This window comes from Pteropus alecto, unplaced genomic scaffold (assembly GCF_000325575.1).
Source record: "Pteropus alecto unplaced genomic scaffold, ASM32557v1 scaffold206, whole genome shotgun sequence".
NCBI lineage: Eukaryota > Metazoa > Chordata > Mammalia > Chiroptera > Pteropodidae > Pteropus > Pteropus alecto.
In genome coordinates this window covers 4,010,244-4,033,144 of record NW_006438906.1, presented here as the reverse complement: position 1 = coordinate 4,033,144, position 22,901 = coordinate 4,010,244, and the positions used below count along the sequence as shown (strand labels likewise).

The following is a 22,901-nucleotide window of genomic DNA, read 5'->3' as shown; positions in this document are numbered from 1 at the left end:
GTCTTGAGAAAGACCCACAATTCAATCCTGGGCATTTTATCTTGGAGCTTGAATTCACCTACTTATCTTTTCAAGTGTAGCTATCTTTTAAGGTGACATTTGGTAGCTGTCACCATTCATCAATCAGCAATTATTGAGTATTTAGCCCTGTTCAAGATATCTTTTCTTGCTTGCCCCATCATCATTATCAATCATCACAGTATATGTATTCAGTGTTCATCTGTGCATGATCCTGCACTGCAAGATGGAGTGTGCTAAGCTATTTTCTGTTAGTAAAACTAGCTGACTCTGAAAGGCAGCCATTCCTGCCTTTGGAACAGTGAACTTTTCCATATCGAAGAAGGGTGTGTCCATCAGGTGCCAGAACCATGGGCTAATTTTTCTGGCATTTGTACTATGAGACTCAGGCAGAGATAACAACAAACCTACAAAAATCTAAAGATGACATATTGGGTTGGCTGAAAATCAAAAATATTGCTTTGTAATAGTCATGTTGTAAAATTGTGTAAAAAGCATTGCCTTCTACATCAGTCCTGAAGATGGCCATGAGACCAATGGCCATATATGGCTGACCCGGGGAAACCAGCTCATGGGAAAGTATTCTGAAATCAGGTATGTGGGAGTACTTTGAAAAACGAATTGTGTAAAAGTAATTGTGTAAATCATTGTTCTTATTTATGGCTTATAGAACTTGCTTGAGGCAATTTTGGTATCTCCCCCTGCAATGCCAGCAAATCGTAATCTCATATAAAACTCAAAACAATAGACAAGATGAAACAGCTCCAAAAACATAAGGAAGCCTTCATGGTTGAAGTGTAAGACAGGATTTAATGGCTCATGTCTTGTTCCAAGGCAGAACACTGGGTTGCACTGCATCTTGGGGCCATTTTTTGAGCAGAAACCTCAGAGAAACAGAGCTCTTTACCATTTGAGCAAACACCATAGTTCTGCTCTTTGCCAAAACATTTTGAGCCAGACTTTTGATGAAAGGAAAATTGTTAAAATGTGCTGACATATTTTGAATATTTTATTAAAAAATCAAGTACTTTTCCAATATTTAAGACCAAATACATTGAGAGGAGGCAGAACATCACCTCTAGGTATATAGAAATGTAAGTCAAAGGCAACTCTTCCTATGGTCAGCCCTGCCCATTTGCCTCGAGGTTAGTTAGAAAATGGTGGCTACACTGATGTTTTTATCTGAAGGAACTAGCCTTGAAGGGAATGGAAATACCTTGGATCCAGGAGGATTCTCTTGGATTGAATTAATTTGAATGGAATGATTATTAAGATCCCATCTGGGAGCATGTGAATTACTGTGGGAGACAATGCGGTGAGCAAGAAAAGACAGTACCTTCAAGGGACTTGCATGATAACTGAGAGAAAAAATTGATCACACTGTTAGATTACACTAGAATGTAATATGCTGCTTTTCCAGCATATTATACAGGACCATAGATTATACAGGACCATACTTTTTTTTTTTTTTAATTTAAAACCCCCGGAATCAGATGCATATTATACAGGACCATAGATTATACAAGACCATACTTTTTTTTTTTTTTTTTAATTTAAAACCCCTGGAATCAGATACTTTGGATTTAGGGACTTTTTGGATTTTAGAAATACAATAAGTTTCCTATAGTGAATATTGCTACCACCTCCAGTGGGACCTGGGGGAGCTCTTTGTAGTCACATTCAGTGATATTTCTGTAGTGAAACTGAAGACGAGTCACACTAACTGGAATAAGTAAAGTCTAAAGATAACCTCGCTGCAGTTCAGGTCAGGTGTTAGTGCCAAATTAGTTTAACTTTAGGTTTTCAGAATGTTTTAGATTTTAGAAGTGCAGATAATGGATTGGGAACCTGTAGTAGAGTATTATATATAGTATAATATAATATTAAATAATTTTAGAATATACTATAAGAGAAGTTCCATGAGAGCAGTGTTATTTCCAAAATGCCGGAATAATGTCTGGCAGAGAGCAGGCATTCAACAAATACTTGTTAAGTAAATAAAAGTAATAAGAAGAAATGCCATTTTATTAAGTGTCTATTCCATGTCAGACACAGAGAGCTTCACCCCAATGCTACTGGGTCCATATTGTTCCTTCCTATTGTTATTCTTACTTTAGAGATGAGGAAAGTGTTTCTGAGAGAAGTTTAGTAACCTGCCCAAGGCTACCTGTGTGGCGGGTGATAGAGCTGTGATTCTAACTAGGGGAATGGCTGTGGTGGCTACGAGCACATGCCGCTGTCAGGCTGCCTGGGGTCCCAGTCTTAATTTTGACACTCACTGGCTGTGTGAACTCAAACAAATGGTTTGACTTCTATGCACCTATATTTCCTCGAGCATAAAATAGGAATAACATTAAGATCTACCTTATAGGATTGTTGAGAGATGCATGTAGAGTACTTAGAAACTGTGCCTGGAGCCTAATAGGCCCTCAGTAAACGTTAGCTAAATCTGAGGCATTGAAGAGAGACTTTGTAGCAAGGAATTTTGTCCAATGGAATGATGAGGACTTTTAGACATAAAAAGTTAAAATTTCAGATAATCTTTTGTACAACCTAATAATAAAAGAATAACCCCATGCTACTGTAATAATATAGTTGTCTTCATATAGTTGACAAGATTAAATAACTCATACAAATTGCTAGATTAAGATGAGAAGAATGCCTCCTTTGGTAAAGATACTACACCCTATACTAACATACTCCATGGTGAAACTTTAAAAGTTTTCCCATTAAAATCTGAAGCAACACAAGAACGTATACGCCATCACTATGATTTTATCATGTTCCAGAAGTTATAGCTAATCGAATAAGACATGAAATGGATATAAGGGATTTACCTAAGGGGAAGTGAAAGATATATTTCTAGATATTGAGTACTTAGAAAATAGTAGAGAACCAATTTCTAAATGCAGTAGTGAGTACAAAGTTTCTATCATCTGGCCAGATACCAAACAGATTATTTAGTAGCTCATCTTTATGTTAGCAATAATATTAGACAATATAAGGGTTAAAAAAAAAAAGCCATTCAGGACAAGGGCAACAACTACGGTGTATCCAAAAGAAAACAGGGATGGAGATGGAGAGGAAGCTATATGTATAAAGTTGGTACTCTCCACATAATTTATAATAGACCAAAAAAAAAAAGCCTAAATGTTTAATAATATCAGAATGATTAATTGAATAATGGTAACATTCCAAAGACAGTAAAACAATGTATATGCTGACGATGTAATGTTAAGTAAAAAGTTTGGAATATTAAACTATACTCAGTATGTATTTCATATGCATCACGACTCCAAACGTTTTATATAGAAAAAGTGAGATAAAAGCATCAGAATGTTAATAATTATGGGACATGAGAATCTAGGTGATCTTTTTTTTTTTTATACTTTCTGCATATTTTCAAATTTTCTGCAAAAAACAAGCCCATGTTCTGTAATGCAAAAAAGTTATTAAACATTTATAAGGAAAAAAATACCAGGGGAGTGAATTTACCTACCTAGTATTATTTTTCTTCCCATAATGTATATTATCTTATGAACTTTTCTTTTTGATACATAATTTAAAGTAAGATAAATAATGGCTTATTTACTCAAAAGAGACAGTTCTAGTCTTTAAAATAGGGAATAGCTCTATTTACCTTCTGCTTTATTGATTAAAAATAATAGAAATTCTGCAAAGAAGCCTTAGTTATTTTTTTTTCATAATGATCTGCTATAAGACTTGGATTCAATTTCTGGAAGAAAGGGAACACTAAGAAGTACAAGAAGGCTCTGGAAGGTGGAACGTCCATTTCATTAACTCCTTGAAAAATAAATTACGTCACTTCCTTTACTACTGTTGTAATTAACCCACATTCATACTGATTCTGACTATTGCTATGTATTATTTATTACTCCCCATTTGTGGTTTGGTGGTCAACCTAATACGCATCTTTGTGTGTGAAATACTGGAGTAGCTCTCATCTGCTCTTCTAATAACTTCTCACCAGAAGAGTCAAAATACACTTTTTGAAAACCTAAAACAATATATACCCCAGATGAACACACGGTTTAATTTGATTTTTCACTGGCCTCTATTATATTTTATCCACTCTGGTAAATATATAATATTGATGGATTTATATCAGACCCTAGTTCTTTGAACAAACAAAGACTAGCACTTAACAGTTGTTCACTAAATGTTTGTGGCCTGGGTAGAACTGAGAATAAACCTGCGGCTTCAAACTGTTAACCCCTGCAGACTCCTTTCACTGTGAAATGCACTTCCCCAGGAGAGTCTCAGCCCATTTTGACCCTCCTCTGAAGGTACAGGCATCCTGGGGTTCCCTCACACTCTGTAAAGATCCATCCAGGGCAGTAGGCAGTTTCCTTCATTTGGTCAACACCAAATATTTGTAGAGTGCCTGCTCCACGCCCTGCACTGTGCTGAATTTGGCTGAGGGTTAGATGTTATGATGTGGAGCTGCTTTCAGAGTCTCTAGCAGACACAGTGCAAGTTGTACATTCTTCAGGCCAGGCCCCAGCTTGCCTGTGGGTTTTCTCCGCTTTGCTGCCCAGGAGTTATGCTGCCGCTTTCCCCTAATCCCTGCAAACAGGCGGGATGAGAGCAGGCTGCCAGCACATCCAGTTTGTCTGCAAAATGCAGAAAATTGCTGCTCTTTATTAGAAGTACGGATGAAGGACTTTGGGAAGCTCTGAAACTGCAGAGTTTTGAGTTTCTTGGTTATTTTTTTCTCAGGCTCCACTTTCAGAAATATGTTATTAAGTGGTGCTGTTTTGCTGCCAATGTCCCCCTCTCCCTCCCTCCTGCCCTCCCTTCCTCTCTCTTTTTGTCTTAAAGACCTTAGAAATGGAATAAGACCTCTTTATTGATTATTCCCACTAATGAGGGAAAATATCCGTTCTTTCGTACTGTGTTTGGTCCTTTGTAAGAAATGTGCCCTCAGTCCTGCTGTGATCACACTCTCATGTGGACATATTCTTGACCTTGTCATTAGCAAGCTCTGTAATCTCAAGAATCCCACTCTTCATCCTGTTTCCTGCTAGCTCTCTGCTACATTTGCTAGGCTTATGCTCACAGCCTTTTGACCTTCCCAGACCACAAACCTTAACCCTTTCCTTCCTTCCTTCCTTCCTTCCTTCCTTCCTTCCTTCCTCCCTCCCTCCCTCCCTCCTTCCTCCTCTCCCCCTTCCCACTCTCTCCTCCCCCATCTCTTCTTCCCTTCTTTTTCTCACCTTGAGCTCATATCCTCACTTCTAGCTTTGATTCCATGGTCATTAGCCTTAATCATTCCCATACACTCACAGCATCCTTGTCCTCTCTTGGAAAAACCACCACCTGGCTAACTGCAGCGTTCCTCCAGCTCAGGCACCTCAAAGCGACCCCTCTGCAGGGATGTGCTGGCGACCTCACTCTCCTTCTCTTCTAGAGAAAGGTTCCATTCCTTCCTCTCTCTGAATCTCTCCACCTCCTCTTCCCCTAACAAAGTCATGGGATGCTTTGATCCACACCATATGATGCTTGGGCAAGTTACCTGTTGTGCTCGCTGATGAACAATAGTCTCAGATATTTTCTCTATTAGATTTCTGCATCCAGACTTTCTGCATTTGCAACCTAGAGAAAGGTTCCATACCTTCCTCTCTGTGTATTCCTCCACCTCCTCTTCCCCTAACACATTCTTAGTTCCAGACCCAGCTTTCATTGTCCTGAAAAATTAACACCTTCAGAAGAGAGCCCCGCAGTCCCCACCCTGCCCACCACGTCCCCGTCTGTGTCTGTTCTCCGCGCCATGCATGGCCTTGCCTTCCTTCCTGATGCTGTTCCCCTGAGACAGCTCCCAAGGTGTGCGCTGGATTCTGCCCCCTCGTACCTGGTAAAGGACATCACCCCAGAAGTTGTCTCCTCTCCCTGCAACATCACAGTTCCTTCTGTCTGAATCATTCTCCTCAGCTTACAAATGCGCTGTCATTTCTCACTTGTGAAAAATAAACTCCTGACCTCGCACCCCTGCCTCCATCTACTGCTCTTTCTCTTAGCCTCCTACAGAGATCTTCTGGAAAGAGCTGGCTTCCTTTCTGAACTCTGCTATCCCCCTTTCTCTTTAGTTCAATTGGGCTTTTACTGATTTTGCTTTTGAATGTAGCACCAGAAGGTCTCCTTTCAAGGTCACCATTGTCAAGTCCACGGTCACTCTCCTTACCGATCTTGGCCTATCAGCAACACCTGGCACAGCTTGTATCTTCTTCAGATACTTTCTTCACTTGGCTCCAGGATACCCCATCCTCTTGTTTTCCTCCCTCCTCAGAGAGGTGGCTTCTTTTGTCTCCTCACTGTAACTGTTGTCGAGCCCCAGGAACAGTACGAACAGTACCTGAGCCTCTCTCCCCTCCGGTTCTACACGCTTTTGTAAGGACTTCATCCAGTCTAATAGCTTTGAATCCATCTAAATGCTGGATTTGCCTCAGTCTCATCTCTGGCAGAGACCTCTCTTCTGATCTCCAGACTTCCACGGCTAACCATCTGCTCACAGCCCCACTTGGATGCCTAACAGGCATCTTACACTGAGCATGTCAGAACAGAGCCCTGGCTGTCCCCTGAGATATGATTTCCCCCACCGCCCCGCAGGGTCCCACCCAGCTCACTAAACTGATGCTCAGACTAAAATCTGTGAGTCTTCATGACACCTCTCTTTATTCATACCCCTTGTCCAAGTCCTTATCAGCTTTGCCTTCAAAATCTCTAGAATCCAACTGCTTTGCTCCCTCTCCACAGCTGCCAACCTGGCCCAGGCTTTCCTATTCTCTCTTCTAGATTATCTGCCCTCACTGTCCTCCTTGCTGTTTGGAGCCCACCCTGGGTACACTCTGTCCCCACAGCCTTTGTGTTTGTGGTCCCCTCTCCCTGGAATGTACCCCCTCAGGTCCTTGCTCATATGTCACCTCCTCACAGGAGGCCTTCCCTGACCATTATTCAACTGCAGTCCTTACTCCTACTTGATGGTCCCCATCCCTCTTCCCTGCGTTACTTCTCTTCAAAGCCCTGACCACTCGCATGCATGATACATATTTCCTTGTTGTTGCTGTTGATCATCTGTCTCCTCCACAAAGTATAAGCTGTGTCACTGTAGGAATTTTTGTCTATTTTGTTCACTTGTCTTAAGATCGTTTATCATCATAAATATTGTTGAATAAATGAATGAAAGAACGAGTGTCCCAGGTTGAGTCTGGGGGACAGCAAAGCCTAGGGCTATAGGATAGGCAGCATTCCCCTGAAAGTGAAAACCTTAGTGGCCCAGATATTTCTATATGTGCAGGCACATTGCATTCTCATAGACAAAACATTGAAACAGTAGGCAGAATTATGTATCCTTTTCCCCAGAAATCTGATGACACGACTGATGTGGGTGACTCGGGAATCCCTCCTAATGTCCTGTCTTCCAGGCACCCTTGCAGGCCATGGCAGCTCTTAAGCACAGTAAAGGACTGGCTCATCTTAGCCCGGATGACGTGCATACTTTGGGATGCAATACTGTTCCCTGTGAAGAGGCCCTTGAAGAAAAAGTTAGCTGATTATAAAGGTCTTGGGTGACAAGTTTGTCTATGAATACTTCACCTATGTCATTTTACTGTTTCCTTTTTTCCTCTCAATATACCTTATCCTTATATTTTTCTTTTTCTATAGATAATAATTTTTAAATTCTTGACTACACAGTTGCTTTGCTTTGTTTCCTGCCTGTATAATCCAAAAATTACTGAATTCCTCTGCACCTTAGAAATGGGGATTATAATACCTACTCGATGGTGTAATGATGAGCTTGTAATAATAAGATTCCCAGTATGTAGGAAGAACTCATTGAACGCTAATCTTTCCCATAATATTGTACACAGTAAGTTCTTAATCGAATCATTTTTAGTTGATGAATTGAATCCTTGTGTCTACAGGAGCTGAGCAGTTATTATACCTAGGGGTGCTTAGGAAAGCTCATGAAGTAGAGAAGGCACGGCTCCTGTATCCCACCCCTCTCTCATAGTCTCCCTGCCCAGGGCAGAAATCTGCCACCTCCCCCACCCCTGGGAAATCTCCTAGGTGTTAGGCCTTTCTTGTTCCTCCCTTTCCTTCACATAAAGGTGGCTACCCATTGCTGACATTCCCCAGGGCCTTACTGACAGGCTGGCTAGCTGCTCAGTCAAACAGTGCTCGGTTTCAAGGGCTATGATGTTTGATGTGTTCTCTTTGCCAGAAATGGTTTCATTTTCCCCAGAGATTTTTGAGGGCAGAGAGCTAGAGCTCAAAGGTATGGATCTCTAATAGTGGACCACAGGCAGCCTGCCCTTGGCCCGGATTGAGCAACTCCAGGAGGCACCAGTCAGGGTGTAGTGGAATGGCTCAGCCCTGCGTGGCTGCTGCAGGTGCAAAAGCTTTATGTCAAGCACTGTGTGGGAATAAACACTTGAAAGACTAGAGGGTTCTCTTCAAAAATTTATAATCTAGTTGAGGTCAGAGATAAGTGAGAAGATCATTATAATGCATGCAAAGGGTTTCATGTGAGTAGAGAGGAGAAACATTTATTTTAGTTGGAAGTGGTTAGGGGAGGCATTCTGAAGGAGGTGGCCCTTGAATAATAAAGGGTAAATAGGAAAAACTGGGGAAAGGATTGGCAATGGCAAAGACATAGAGTCAAGACCCAGCTACCAATCACTACTTCAGTTAGTAAGGCACAAAATGAGAGAAAGAGCCTGGAAGAGAAGAGTCTGGAAAGGTAGTTCAAGCCAAGACCTAGATGAGGAGTTGGGTTGTAAGGCAGTGATGTGGAACCCTCAATTGAAGAAGAGGATCTGAATGGCATTTTAGAAAGTTCTCTCCAGCTTCAGCATGTAGGATGGACCAGAGGAGGGCAAGGGGAAGGCAGGCGGGCAGGAGGCCAAGACAGCAGGTGTGAGAGCTGCAGAGGACTGGACCAGAGCAGCGGCCATGGCCATTTCAGCAAGCATTTGTCTAGTCACAGGTGACTTGCTATTTGGAATAAAGCAATGGGCTCTATGTTCATAAACATAGCATAGACTTCTCCTATGTTCAGAACAAGTAAGAACATTTTTGTAAAAAGGGTAGAATGAGGGAGCAGACAACGGACCCCTTAATGTTCTTCTCTCCTTACATTTCTTGATGTTTCTGGGTAACTTGCTTAAGCCCTTCTTTCTCTGCCTGTTTTCTAGAACTGAGGAAAACCATTACTATTATAAGCTATAAAGCATTACAGAATGCTGAGATGTGCTGTTTGTTTCTGCCTGTTTCAGAAAGGGAAGCCTTCTGAAAATGGTTCTTACAATTTCTTGGATTGAATGAACCCAAGAAGGGGTAATAACTGCTAATCGGAGAGGGGTTGTCTCATTTCCTATAATTGCTAGACTTTACTCTTGCTAACTTACAAATTTGAGAATGCTTAATTGTGTAGAACCAAACTTCCAAGCTCAAGGATTCTTAGTAAACACTAATTCAATCAGTTGTATTAACCATTAAGCCTGCCATGGCCACCTACTCTTTGAAACTACATTTTTTTCCATACTATAATAATTTCAAAAATGATCTGAGAAATTGGCCCTCATGGACAGACCTCATATCTTTCTCTCTATCTGAGTGATAGAATGCAGTTTTTCCAAGCAAAAGCTGTATTTCTAAATCACTTAAAAAAAAAAGTTGAAATTTAATTTCAAGCCAAACGCTTTTTTCTTTTACAGTCAGTTTATTCTTCATGTTTCTTTATTTTCCCCACCAGCATCTTTCACTTTAGTGTTTTAAGAAAGGAGTGTTTTATTGCCCAAGTCTTCACAACATGGAGGCCTACCAGCGGTTATAAAGAGTGGGCTTAGATGATATATATTAAAAATGATAAATCATTTCCTAGTCTTCCATAACATTTTATTTTCTCTGAATCCTTACCTCCTCTGACTCATGTACCTGGGCTGATTAACGTCTCGCTTCCCCTGTAACACTTTAATCCAGGGCCTGTGTTTCATTTGCCTGCCAATACTGATAGCCAATAAATTAATCATGCAGCCACACAAGCCTTGGCATGCAGGGTGCTGCCAGAATAAAAATGCCCATCAGAAAGCCGACAATTCTGAGCCTCCATTTATCTGGTACCCTCAAGACTCACATCAAGTTCTGCGATTGGAGTTGCTAATGCTCATTTCTTCATGGGCATGGGCTGGGAAAATGAGAGAAGGCTAATTAATGCATTCAAGGGATCTTACTGAATCAGCAAGCCCCTTAAAGGCACAACAGACACAAACAGGCAGCTGCAGCTTGTTGGAATTCAAAACAACAACAAAAGAGCTAGTTAAATATTTGAATAGCTAAAGTATATGTCTTTTCATTCCCATGGAAATTGCTATAATAGGCTGTCTTCTCATCTCCAGAGGAGTCAAAATCATTGAAATCCCAGAGCCTTTCATCCTGTCAAACATGCCTTTGAAGAACAGAACATTTACATCTCCATAAGAGGCCAATTCAACATTAGTGGTAATAAAACTTGGGTGCATGGAAGGACTGCAGAATATGGTAGGTATTCATTCCAGCCTCTGGTGATGCAGGACTGACTTATTGACAATTAGGCTACTATCGCCCCATTCCATATTAATTTGGCATTTTACAGTTGCAAATGTCTTGAACAATAAATATACCATCAAGGAGTAAATTCCAAGCTCTGGATATGACTTGACCTAAGGCTTAAACACTGTAACCAGGATCTATCTTTTGTCTCTCTTCTGTTGGATTGGCTCAACTGCAGACAAAATTTCTCTCGTGGTTGCAACAAAAATGACCTCCATCCACTCTTGATGCTACATCCTTCCAGATGCCCATCCAGCAGGAAAGAGAACATGACTTATATCAACCTTTGTACACACATCCTAAGCTTAGTTCTGATCACACTAATTTTAGTCACATGCTGATTCTTGAACCAACTACCATGAGCGTGGAATGGAATTATGATGATTTTTTATGCCTGAGCCATTGGTTCCATCTTGAATCACGTTGTCTCTCTGGGGCTGCGTGGAAAATCAAACGAAAACCATTACCAGTTGAAGAGGAAGAAGTGGATATAGACTGGTGATACATACAACAACTATAACAAAAACAACAACAAACAAACAAATTTAAGTCTGCTCAGGACACCATAACAGAATATCACAGACTGGGTGGGTTAAACAGCAGACATTTAATTCATCACAATTCTGAAGCCTAGAAATCCAAGACAAAGGCACACTTAATAAGGTTCTTGGGGTGGGCCCTCTTACTGCCTTGCAGACAGCACCTCTTCACTGTGTCCTCACGTAGACTTTTCTCTGTGGCTTACAAGGAGAGAGAGAAAGCTCTGGTGTCTTTTCTTATAAGGACACCAGCCCTGTAAGATTAGGACCCCACCCTGATGACCTCATTAACCTTAATTACCTCCTGAAAGGCTCAAACACAGCCACATTGGGGATTAGGGCTTTAACATATAAATTTTGGGGTTACACAATTCAGTCCAGAACACAAACGAAAATGATAATCCCCAGCTACGCACCTTTAATTAATCCTGTTTTAGGTGGGCTTTTATCTGTCAGGAGTCAGTTGTTTTTATAGTTTCTTGGTCTGAGTAAATGTGTTCAGGCAGCTTCTAATGTACACCATGAAGAACATACAGCCATGCATTCATCATGTCACATTGATTTAATAACCATTGAATTTAGAGGCCAAGAAGGTTCCTGGAGATAGACATTTAGTTTTGACTCTAGAACTGTGAAAAAAATTTGAGAATCACCAGACAAGAGACCATGTGCATTTTTGGAACTTGTCTTTTTGACACAACTTAACATAAAAGTTATGAGCTCCACAAAAATGCAGAGGGCTGAGATGATAGAATCAGACCCCCTGATATTTTGAAGAATGGTGACGTGTCCCAGCTTAATCACGCACATGTCCTATGAAACCTGGCTGCCCATCATCTTTGACTATTAAAAAATAAAATGTTTCCCTCAAATAGTGAAGATTTACATAGTTGGTGGACTCTACTACATTAATTAAAATAATTCCCTAAGAGGAGCTCTAAAAATGTGACAAACAGGGGCCAGATCTTTTAAATGAAGGCATGGCCTTCTAAGAGGATTGCTTGCAAGGTCACATCTCTGATTTCTCAATCTAAGTTACAATGAGTTTTTAAAAACTTCATGCATTTATTGTTAACATTTATTCATTATGTATTTATGTACACATCTGTGTATGCTTTAGAGAGTGTGCATGTGGGCATGTACTCTCTTAACCATACATATTGGACTGCCTTTTAATAAGGTTGACTTGAAACTTCACTATTGATTAGTCAGAATAGGCTAGGCTATACTACAGCAACAAATAACCCTTAAAACAGAAAAGATTATTTCTCTTCATGCTGCATATATAACAGAAATTGGCAGGGGGGCTTTCTTCATCTTCTCCTCTCAGGAACCCAGAATTTTATGATACTACCATCCAAGCAAGAAGCATCATGGTTCACTGTGAAGAAGTGGAAAACCCAGTACTGACTATCACATTTTCTGTCTAGGAGATGCATTCCTGCTCCCTTTGCATTGGCAAAAGCAAGCAACATGGATAGATGGTGGTAATGAGGGGTAGGGTGGGGGTGAGTTCCAATCCTGTGCTGGGCCAGGAAGAAGAGGTTAGCAGTGCAGTGTTTAGTACAACTATGAAGCCATGTTATGCCCAGCTTGGTTCTTGATTGAAGAAAGCAAAGGTGAAAAGTTAGAATTTATTCATTTATTTAATAAATCTTTGTTGAGCACCTAAAATGCAACAGGCCCTATGCTCAATGCTAGAAGGAAAATGGGGAGACAAGATAGAAATATTCGTTGCTCATAAAGAAGTTGAGGGAGGTTACAACAAGTAAGTAGATAATTAAAATTCAGAGCGAGGCAAACTATGACAGAGATAGAACAGTGTGCCTTAGAAATACAGAGAACAGTAGTCAACAGTAATGAATGCTCCTACTGTTGTCTATCTGTGCTTTATACTCATTCTCTACTATTTTTGTGAGTGTCTCATGCCCTACTTTTAAATCCTTCTGGTTTAATCAGCAATTGAGATATTTGTTGAATACCTACCATGAGTAAAGTACCTTGCTTGAAACAGTTGTAACTGTTCTGGAACTTATGGCAGAGGGTGAAGAATTAGAAGATTTTTTGACTCAGAGTACCTAAGATCTAATAGGAGAAATTAGATTGTGAAAGTAATTAATACATTGAAGAATGTGGTATTTACATGAGACAAACAACCCAAATATCAATTTCTGATTTGGGGAATGAAGCAATGCTTCATGGTAGGATGACTTTTAGGCTGGATTTTGTTGAATAAATGGGGTTTAATGATCAGAGGTGGAGCTTGAAGGTTACATTTCAGGTAGAAAAAACAGTAGTGCAAAGATACAGAATTTGGAAGCTCCATATTGACAGGGACTCTATTCTTTGTTACATACAGGACATTTATCGCACTGTCTTATACCTATCAGGTAGAATAATCCTTGAATGAATTAATGAATAAATAGGAAAATAGAAAGCATATTTACTTAAGGAATGAAAACTAATAGTTTCATTGGGATCAGGCATGTTTTAAGGGGTGTCATAAGTGACAAATCTGGAGTCAGGTCAAGGTTTTGAATGTCACTGAGGGTTTAGGCCATTATTATTTCCTTACCCCCGTGTTTACATAATACCAGAGTGTTTACTGAGGTTTCACATATATATTAACTCACATAATCCTAAAACAGTCCCTTCGGGTGGCCAGGGCAGAAAAATATTGCTCTGAGTAGAAATTCTTAGACCAAGTCACTGCGGGGTGTCTGTCAGGAAATGGTAGGTCAAAGACTGAAACCTAATGCATGGAGTCCAGATCCAGTTTCTGTCCCTTTGTACTGCATTGCCTCTCTGTTTTAGGGCTAGAATAGCACTTTCTGGTGTTTGGGAGCAACAGAAGTGACAATATCAGAGCTATTTCTTGCTAGATATAAGATAAACTGAGAAAGGGACCGGCAGCGAGAACACCAGTGACAAGAACATTAGAATAACAGAGGGACACTATATTCCAACAGCAACAATGAACAAAGACAGACTACAGTTTATATTTAACAGGGATAAAAAGTTTTAGGACAAATTCCACCTCTGTTGGCCCCTGACCTAGGGTAGTATTTCTCAGTCTCAGCACCGTTGATGGTTTGGGCCTTAAATTCTTTGTTGTGGGGGACTGTCCTGTGCATTGTTGGTCGTTTAGCAGTATCCCTGGCCTTTCGCCATCAAATATGAGTAGCTCAGACCCTCCATCTCTTCGCTGTCATTGAAACAACCCAAAATATCTCTGGACATTGCCAATTTTCCCCTGGGAAAAAAAAATGGCCCCTATTTGAGATCCATTGATTTGGCCAGTCAATTTTGATTAGTTTCCCAAAAAGCAGTGGATCTTAAAGAACATATTGGGCGTTTAGTGGAAAACACTAAAGAAGTAAATGCACCTTCATATGTGGGTTTAGGTTTCTTCCACTGACAGTGTGTAACCACCTCAACTGATACTGAGCAGAGTGGCTGATCATTAATCTGTGTGACTGGCAGGGATTGCATTTTGAACAATGGGTTTTCATTTTGTTCTATTTATGGTCATTTTGTTCAATTATTTTTATTCAGCACCCAGCTTTAGAAATGTATCTATTCCTTTTATGTCTTATTCCATTATGGAAGCTTCCTAATAGAAGAGCACACAGTAATCAAATTAAGTAAACATCTTGGCCTTACACATTTCCTCACCTTGGCTGGATTCAAGAGTGTGGAGCAGGGTGGTGGGTCACTGAAAAAAAATACAAGGTTACTGAAGGATAACATGAAGCATGTCACCACGTTCTCAGATTGGAGAGAAGAATTCAACATTTGACAATGGAAAATATCCTATAGTGAGAATCATAGCTGAGAACCCTACCATGCTCCATCTCCCTTCAAAATTCCATAATATAATCATGAAAAATTCCTATATGGTGCTTTCCATTAGGTACAGCAAATGTTGGCTTAGAGGAGCTAAAAAAAGAATTTGCATGTTTTATATATATATATGAATATAAATAATGCAAGCATAAATATGAATATAACTATAAATATGTAGCAGAAGTTGCAAAGACGTTTCTAAGAGCATTTAGTGTAGCAACAAATCTTGCACAAAAAAAGAGCAGAGAGAGCAGCTTTCCTTCATTTTGGCCTTATTTGATGACGGTACAATGGACAGGTCTGAGCAAGTAAGTGAGATCTGAGTCATTGTTTTGTTTTTCCATGAAAACAAAGCTCGTGGGAATTTGGCTTAAAGTGTTTGCCAGCCTCTATGGGCTTGTCGCTGTTTTTGAGGGCCACTAACATCACCACTAAGATAATTCCCTGAGAATCAGCCAATTCCTTCCCAAAGACTTGCTCCCAGTGCTCACCAGCATTGCTTTGCAGAGAATTTGAGATGAAGTTCAGGCACTCATTCACCCAATGTTAAGAAGGTTTGAATAGGGAAATTGTGTGTGTGCATCCAGACATCACCTGCCTTTCCTGAAGGGAGCTTGTGACAGCTGAAGAAAAAGTGTTTATAGAGCATTTTGAGCTCTCACTGGGGTTGTACAGTAGAAAGGCAAAGCTTTGATATGATTCTCTCATGTCTGTCAACTCTTATTAGTAAACAGAGGTTGCTCCTGCCTTTCCAAGGTTGGAAACTAATTATTAGGAGTTTGAGGTTCCATTTTTACCCACCCAGGAACAATTGTGACCACTTTTGTTAAAAAAAAAAAAGACCTTCAGAATTTACAATAGATTTAAAAAGCCTAACACTTTTTAATTGCGAATGACTAAGATGTAGACCAGCTGAATTTTCTTTGAAATATTCCACATGTTCGAAATGAAAGAGAGAAATAGTTGGCAATTTTATTTCCTCAAAATTAAATGTTTGAAATATGGAATCAGAACATTTTGCTACATTCTAAGCAAGACTAGTTTCATCTATTCCCACTTGAGCCTTCTGAACTTTGTAGGGTTTAAGGCTTTTGTTTGCTTTTATTATTTTTTTTAATGCTGCAATAAAACTGACCAGTTTTCCCTAATTAAAATACTATCTAATCTCTAGTAACTTTTCTGGCATATAGCAAGTATTTAATAAGTACTGTTTTTTAGCATTGCCTTTGCAAGGCACAGACCCTTCTCTCAAGATGAGAATATAGTGACCCCAAAGTATCTGAGTATTATTTAGCAGGAGAAAATCTAGGCCAGTTGACCGAGTGCTTTTCTTTAAATTGCACATTATCTCACATTCCCAAAATACCCTGGAAAGCTATATAAGGCCACATGGCAATCTATTCTCAGTCATATGTGCCTAACAATTAATATTATAGACTGCTAGAGCCTGAATGGGTCTTCAATGCCATTTTTCAACCTCTGTCCTCATGGAGTAGGAAACAAAGTCTATGGCGGGGGGGAAATGACTCACTCGAGGTCATATAGTTTCATACAGTTAATTTCTTACAATGTCTAGAGAGAGCCCACATCTGACATCCAGTCCAGAATCTTTATTTCATACTCCTGCCCGGAGTGCTGGGTTCTAAGTAGTGCTCACCTTTGAAGACTGCCTGCAGTGAGGTCCTATTCGAGGGCTACAAATGAATCAAGAGGGTAGAAAATATATTTTGTAAGATATAGTGGTTTTTACGTTGGGTGCATAATTTTCATATTTGCATTTTCATTAGACTTACTGTACTTCGTATCATTATGCTTTTTAAAAATTGTTCTACGTCATTCATTCAACAAGTATTTATTGAGGCTCTGTGCAAGGCACTGGAGATCTTGGTCAATTACACATTCGAGATCCCTGTAGCAAATATTTGGTGTTCCACCCAAATCTCGGCTCTGACCGTCCCTGTACTCGTCCACGGTGTCATGCTGTGAGCATCCATGACTCTCTCCTTAAGGGCTTTCTTTTATTCTGAAGCCCTCAGCCAATATCAGATGGTAGTTGGAGGGTAAATGACCCAACTTCCACACCTTTTGGATGAGATAGCTCTGAGGTGTTTTTTATACCATCTCCCCAAGTTCCACAGGAATTTGAATTATAGTTGCCCACAGTACAACCCACTGAAAATGCATCCTTTACAGGCTTCTCTCCCCTCCCTGTGTCACTTGCTCACTTCCCTCTAATGTTTCCTGGATCCCTTCCTAATTAAACTGCCTACACTTGAATCCTTGTGTCGGCGTTTGTTTCTGGAGGAGTCTCATCGAAGGCAGTCGCTGACTTCCTGGAGCTCAATTTCTAGTAAGGGATACAGACAATATACAATAAATCAAATGAATAAGGTGATTTATCGGTACATCCTGAGAAGAATGAGATGATTGTGAGTGGAGAAGGGTTGAGAAAGACTCTGGTTAAAGTGGTGAGGTTGGGGCCCCTCAGAGGATGTGACAGTTGTCCTGAAACCTAAAGGAGGAGAATTGGTTAGGCATAAAAAAGGCCAAGAAGATGATTCTGGGAGAAGGCAAGAAAAAAAAGCCAAAGTGAACGGGAACAGGAAAGAGGCCACTATGGCGGTTTAGGAAATAGAGGGGTGGGAGGACGGGGTGGCTTGGCTGAGGCCGCGTTGTGTGGGACTCTACAGTGATGACCAGAAGTTTATACTAAATGCAACAAGAAACCTTTAAAGGATGTTGAGCAGGAGAATGCAATAGTCTGGTTTATATTTGAAAACGATTACTCTGGCAGCTCTGTGGAGAAGAGATTAGGGGAGGCAAGAATAGAGCAGGAGTCAAGTTAGGCGTCTGCTTCAAAAATCTAGGTGACAGATGATAGAAGGTTCTCAGCACCCAAATCATCTGTAGATAGGGAACATGATGAAATAGAATATAAATGCACAAAAGGTATGCATTTATATTTTTGTCTCTAAAGCCATTTATATGTATTTCAGTTGTTCTTAGCATTTTGGGGTGAAGAAGACTTTGAAAATCTAATGAAATCTGTGGACTCCTCAGAAAAATGCAAATATACATGGATATACAATTTTGAATTTATGATGGGGGGGTTGGGAAGTTGTGGAATCAGTTAATAAATCTCAAACAAAAAAGCACATAAATTTAAGATGTAATTGACAAATAACATTATATTATTTTCAGGTATGCAACATAATGATTCAATATTTGTATACATTGCAAAATGATCACCATAATTAAGTCTAGTTAACATCTAGCACCTCACATAATTACATGTTTTTTCTTTTGATGAGAACTTTAAAGATCTCTCTTATCAACTTCCCAACATGCAGTAGAGTATTATTATTGTCACTATGCTGTACATGACATCCCAGGAATTTATTTGTTTTATAACTGGAAGCTTGTCTCTTCTGATCCCTTTCACCTGTTTTACTCATTCCCCCAACCCCTTACCTCTGGCAACCACCAACCTGTCCTCTGTATCTATGACTTTTTTCCTCCTCTTTTTTTCTTAGATTCCACATGTAAGTGAGATCATATGGTATTTGTGTTTCTCTGTCTGACTTATTTCATTCAGCATAATGCCTCAAGGTTCATCCATGTTGTTGCAAATAGCAAGATTTCCTTCTATTTTATGGCGAATAATATTTCATTGTATACATATACCACACTTTCTTTATCTATTCATCCATTTATGGGCCCTTAGGTTGCTTCTATATCTTAGCTATTGTAAATAATGCTGCAGTGAACATGGGGGTGCATATATCTTTCTGAGTGTTTTCATTTCCTTTATGTAAATATCCAGAAGTAAAATTACTGGATCATATGGTATTTCTATTTTTAATTTTCTGAGGACCTGCCATACTGTTTTCTATAGTAGCTGCACCAAGAAAAAATTTTTTCTTTGTCTATATGTTTTGTTAGGTTAAGCTCCCTACCTAACAAATAAATTCCAAAGTGGGTAATGGTTCAAACACAATAGTTTATTTCTTGCATATGAATGAGATTTGGAGGATTAATAGCTCACTTTATTGAACCTCAGTAGAGTAACTCAGTTTCTATGCTGTCTATACTCATTAATCAATACTGAGAGAATTAGCAGAGAATTTCTTTGCTATTTTCAAGTCATAACTTCCAAGTTTGATGTGTTGTCCTTATTCAGGGCAAGTAGAAGGGGAAAGCATGGGGTAGCATACATAGGAAGTCTTGATGGGCTAAGGCTCATCATTGCTCTGCTCACCGTCCATTGGCTAGAATTTAAGGGCGTGGCCATAACTAATTGCAAGGACGGCTTGGAAATGTAGTCTACCCATGGGCCCGGGTGGGAGGTGGGGTGGAAGAAAAGAAAGATTTTAGAGAGCGACTAGCAGTTTTAGCTAATATACACATATTTTCCTTCATATTTGTCACATTGTAGGTGTTCAATGTTGCTTAGAGAACAGTAATAAAAAGTCACATTGGAGGTTTAAGGGAAGAAATGAAGCCAGTGAAAGTGGGTCAGGAGGATTCCAGGACCCTTTGCACCATGATTTCCACAAACAATTTAATTGAAAGCAAGCCTGATTCCTAGTCTGTGGATATGAATTTATATAAAGGTTGTGTCCTTAAGTGAAATTTTAAGATTAAATTGAAGTGGAAACTTGGCCTTAAACTACATTGTTTAGTGGCCTGAGGAACTGGAATTAATTTTAAGCAAACTGTTACTTGCTCTGATTGTCTGTCAGTTGGAAAGGGAGATGATTATGTTGTCAGCAGAGGAATCCTTTGCATTCATTTCCCCTACAAGCCAATGACCAGTCCTTCGAGCTCTTTGTTGAGGTAACAGGCAACCAGCTACTCCATTAAGCACTTATTGAGTGTCCACTCTGGGCTCAACACTGGTCCACACGGTCATTGCAGCAAGGCAGCCGAGAGCTCCTCTTTCATGTGTCCTTCAGGGAGTGTGGCCGTAGGAAGTTGGAGGTGAAGTACATTTCTGTTGGTGAATCGTATTTTCCCATTTGCCTCAATGAGAATGTTACAGATGCTTTTTTTGAGGGGTGGAGGGTGGTGAGCCTTGTCTTAAAATATTAAGAAATTATGTTAGAGAACATAGCAAATTTTAATTTCTTCAAAGTTACAAGGAAAGAAAGATGATTTTTCTCCTAACATATTAAATTAATTTTTTTAACTTAAAAAAAGAAAAAAAAATCCAGAAATTGTGTTCTCTAGAGATCAGAACCCTTCTCACAATCACATTTAGTGTTTGTGCAGGTCAGCACCCACAGGGAAGATTAGATTTCTCCATATTACTTGTTTCTCACTCCTTCCTCTGATTTTCTTGCTGGCATCATAAATATTCCTTTTCAACCCCCTAAATCCTAGCTGTTTCCTTTGGGAGATGTTTGGAAAGCAATCTTCATTGCCATTTATTTTATTTAGTTTAAGTCCCATCTTAGGGTTTTTAATGCGTTAATGTGTCATTCTTTTCTATAGTTCTCTTTTCCGGTCATGGAAGATTGAACTTTCTTCAATATAAGTTGGACTTAATTGGTTGATTTCATAATTTAGAGTCTTTGTTGGTCTAAACTCTAAAAGGAGGAGTTCCGTTAAGCTTACTGCAACTACATTTGCTTTTGAAGGAGCCCTTTATTTTGCAGTGAGTAAAGTATCTCTTATTAAACAGAAAATAAAAGAATGTTTGGCAGGACTAGACTCCCAATGGGTGAAACATCACAGGAAATTGAGAAATTGTTTCTTTTCAGCCTTGTGGGAAAATTTTGCTGGCGAAATTTAGTACTAAGATTTTAAGACTACTGTTTAAATCCATCTAGAATGAGCTGTCGAACAAAGGACAGCTTTGGGGTATGGGGCAGAGGTACCAATGTGACCTTGCTATATCTGGTCTGTTAAATTTTCCAAGTACTGTGGGATATGGTCAAGAAGATTGTACTCTTTCCTACGTAAAAATTGTGTTACTGCTAAAGAGAATTTAGAAATGTTTTAGTAATTTAGGAAGAAGTTTGTCAAAAGTTAGCTTCAGTTGGATGGCCTTTTATTTGTGCCTGCAAGAAAGGATGTTTTAGGTGCCCAGATGAGAAACGTGTCCTAGGTACAATATCTAGCTTATGCTCTCCCATTAAATTGTGAATTCTTGAACTTGGGCAAATCCATTTTAGGTATTAGACATGTGTTCTGAGGTCTGAACACTGGTCCTTACACAGACGCCTTGTTTGGGGTTTGTGCCCCACATCAATACTGTCAGTTTGACCCTCTAATCCTGTTTCCCTTCTAAGTTCCTTGGAGACACTGTGGGCAGTATTAGCATATGGCTCATTGTCCAGACTTTCATTGTTCATTTCCCATACACACCTCAACTTGCAGTCAATCATCATGTCCTATCGATCCCCCTAAAAATATCTAACAGCCATCCCCTTTTCTTCTGCGTCCCACCTCCCTATTACCTGGCTCAAGCCACAGTTCCTGCATGCCTTGATTTCTCTAGAAGCCTCCTTAACCCTCAGTCTTGCCCTTTTATAATGCTGTTTGTACTCTGAAGCCAAAATTACTTTTCTAAAATTAATCTTGATCATGCTATTGCCTAGCTTGAGGTTTTATGTTTGTTGTGTGTGTGTGTGTGTGTGTGTGTGTGTGTATGCGTGTGTGTGTGTGCATGCACGTGCACATGGCAGGGGGTTACCTGTAATTTTCATTATAAAAGATTTACTTTCCAAACTCTTGGCCTGGCCCTTGCTTTTGTTTCTCCGTTTCCTCCCTTTTCCAGTTGCATCAGCCCTTTGATACAGGCAGTACTCTCTACGCTAGCCATAAATCCCCTTGGATTTTCACCATTCTTAGTAAATTGTAATCCATTATTCGGAAGCCAGAGGTCTCTCCCTTGACCCATCCTCATCCCTCATCCCCCATTGGAATAGATGCTCCTCCTTTGAGGCTCATACATCCTGGACATATTTCTAGGGTAGTGATTGTAAGCTTCTTGACAGCAGACCATGCAGCTCATTTCTCTTCAAATCTTCTGCTATGAGAATGATACACTACTTACAGTGCTTTCCTGTATATAAAATTGAATCCTGATTGTAACATTGTAAACTTTGGCTAATTTTGGCTATTTTTGAAAAGGCAACTGTGAAAGAATAAAAGAAAACCTGGATTTGGCATCAGAAGGCTGAGTCACTATGAGTCATGACCTTTGCAAAGTCTGCCATCCTCTCTAAGTCTCTGACTTTCATGTCACTGAACAGAGTATAATATGTTGTGGGGTTTGACTGAGGACCAAAGGAGAAATGTTTGGGGTGGAGGGAGGCACTTGGTGAGTTATAATGCCTTATTCTTGGTTGTTATTGTTTTTTTCCCCTACCCTGTATCTACTGCACCTATGCCAGACACCAGCCTACAAGACATGGGGCATGAGTGGTTTTATGTGGCAGAGGTCAGGGGTGGGTATTTGCCAGGTCTCTGTTCAGCTTGGTGGAGACACACCAATGGCGTGATGGAAGTAGCTTTTCCACTGGAAATGCACTCTCTACACAGTCAGTAGAAGTAAGATCAAATGTAGAAGGAAAGAAATTTGATTACATATGCTAAGAACCTTTACATTATTCATCCTCTTTAACCTAGTCATTCTGTTTCTAAAATTTACCTTGAGAGAGTTACTTTTAAAAGTAGGGATGAGAATACCGAAGATGTGTAAAGATTTCATTGCAGTTGTGTTTATCATAGTTAATGATCAAAAAATAGTCTGAAATGGTCCAGGGCCACGGCACCCTGAACAAGCCTGATCCTGTCTGATCTCGGAAGCTAAGCAGGGTCAGGCCTGGTTAGTACTTGGATGGGAGACCACCTAGGAAGACCAGGTGCTGTAGGTGTAAA

General features: G+C 39.9%; 1 protein-coding gene and 1 pseudogene across 7 annotated transcripts in view; both read left to right on the top strand.

Moving 5' to 3' along the window:
- NTRK2 (neurotrophic receptor tyrosine kinase 2) overlaps positions 1-22,901 on the top strand; it is a 318,904-nt gene that overhangs the window by 149,853 nt on the left and 146,150 nt on the right. The window lies entirely within an intron of this gene.
- On the top strand, positions 22,779-22,897 carry LOC112483115 (annotated as a pseudogene).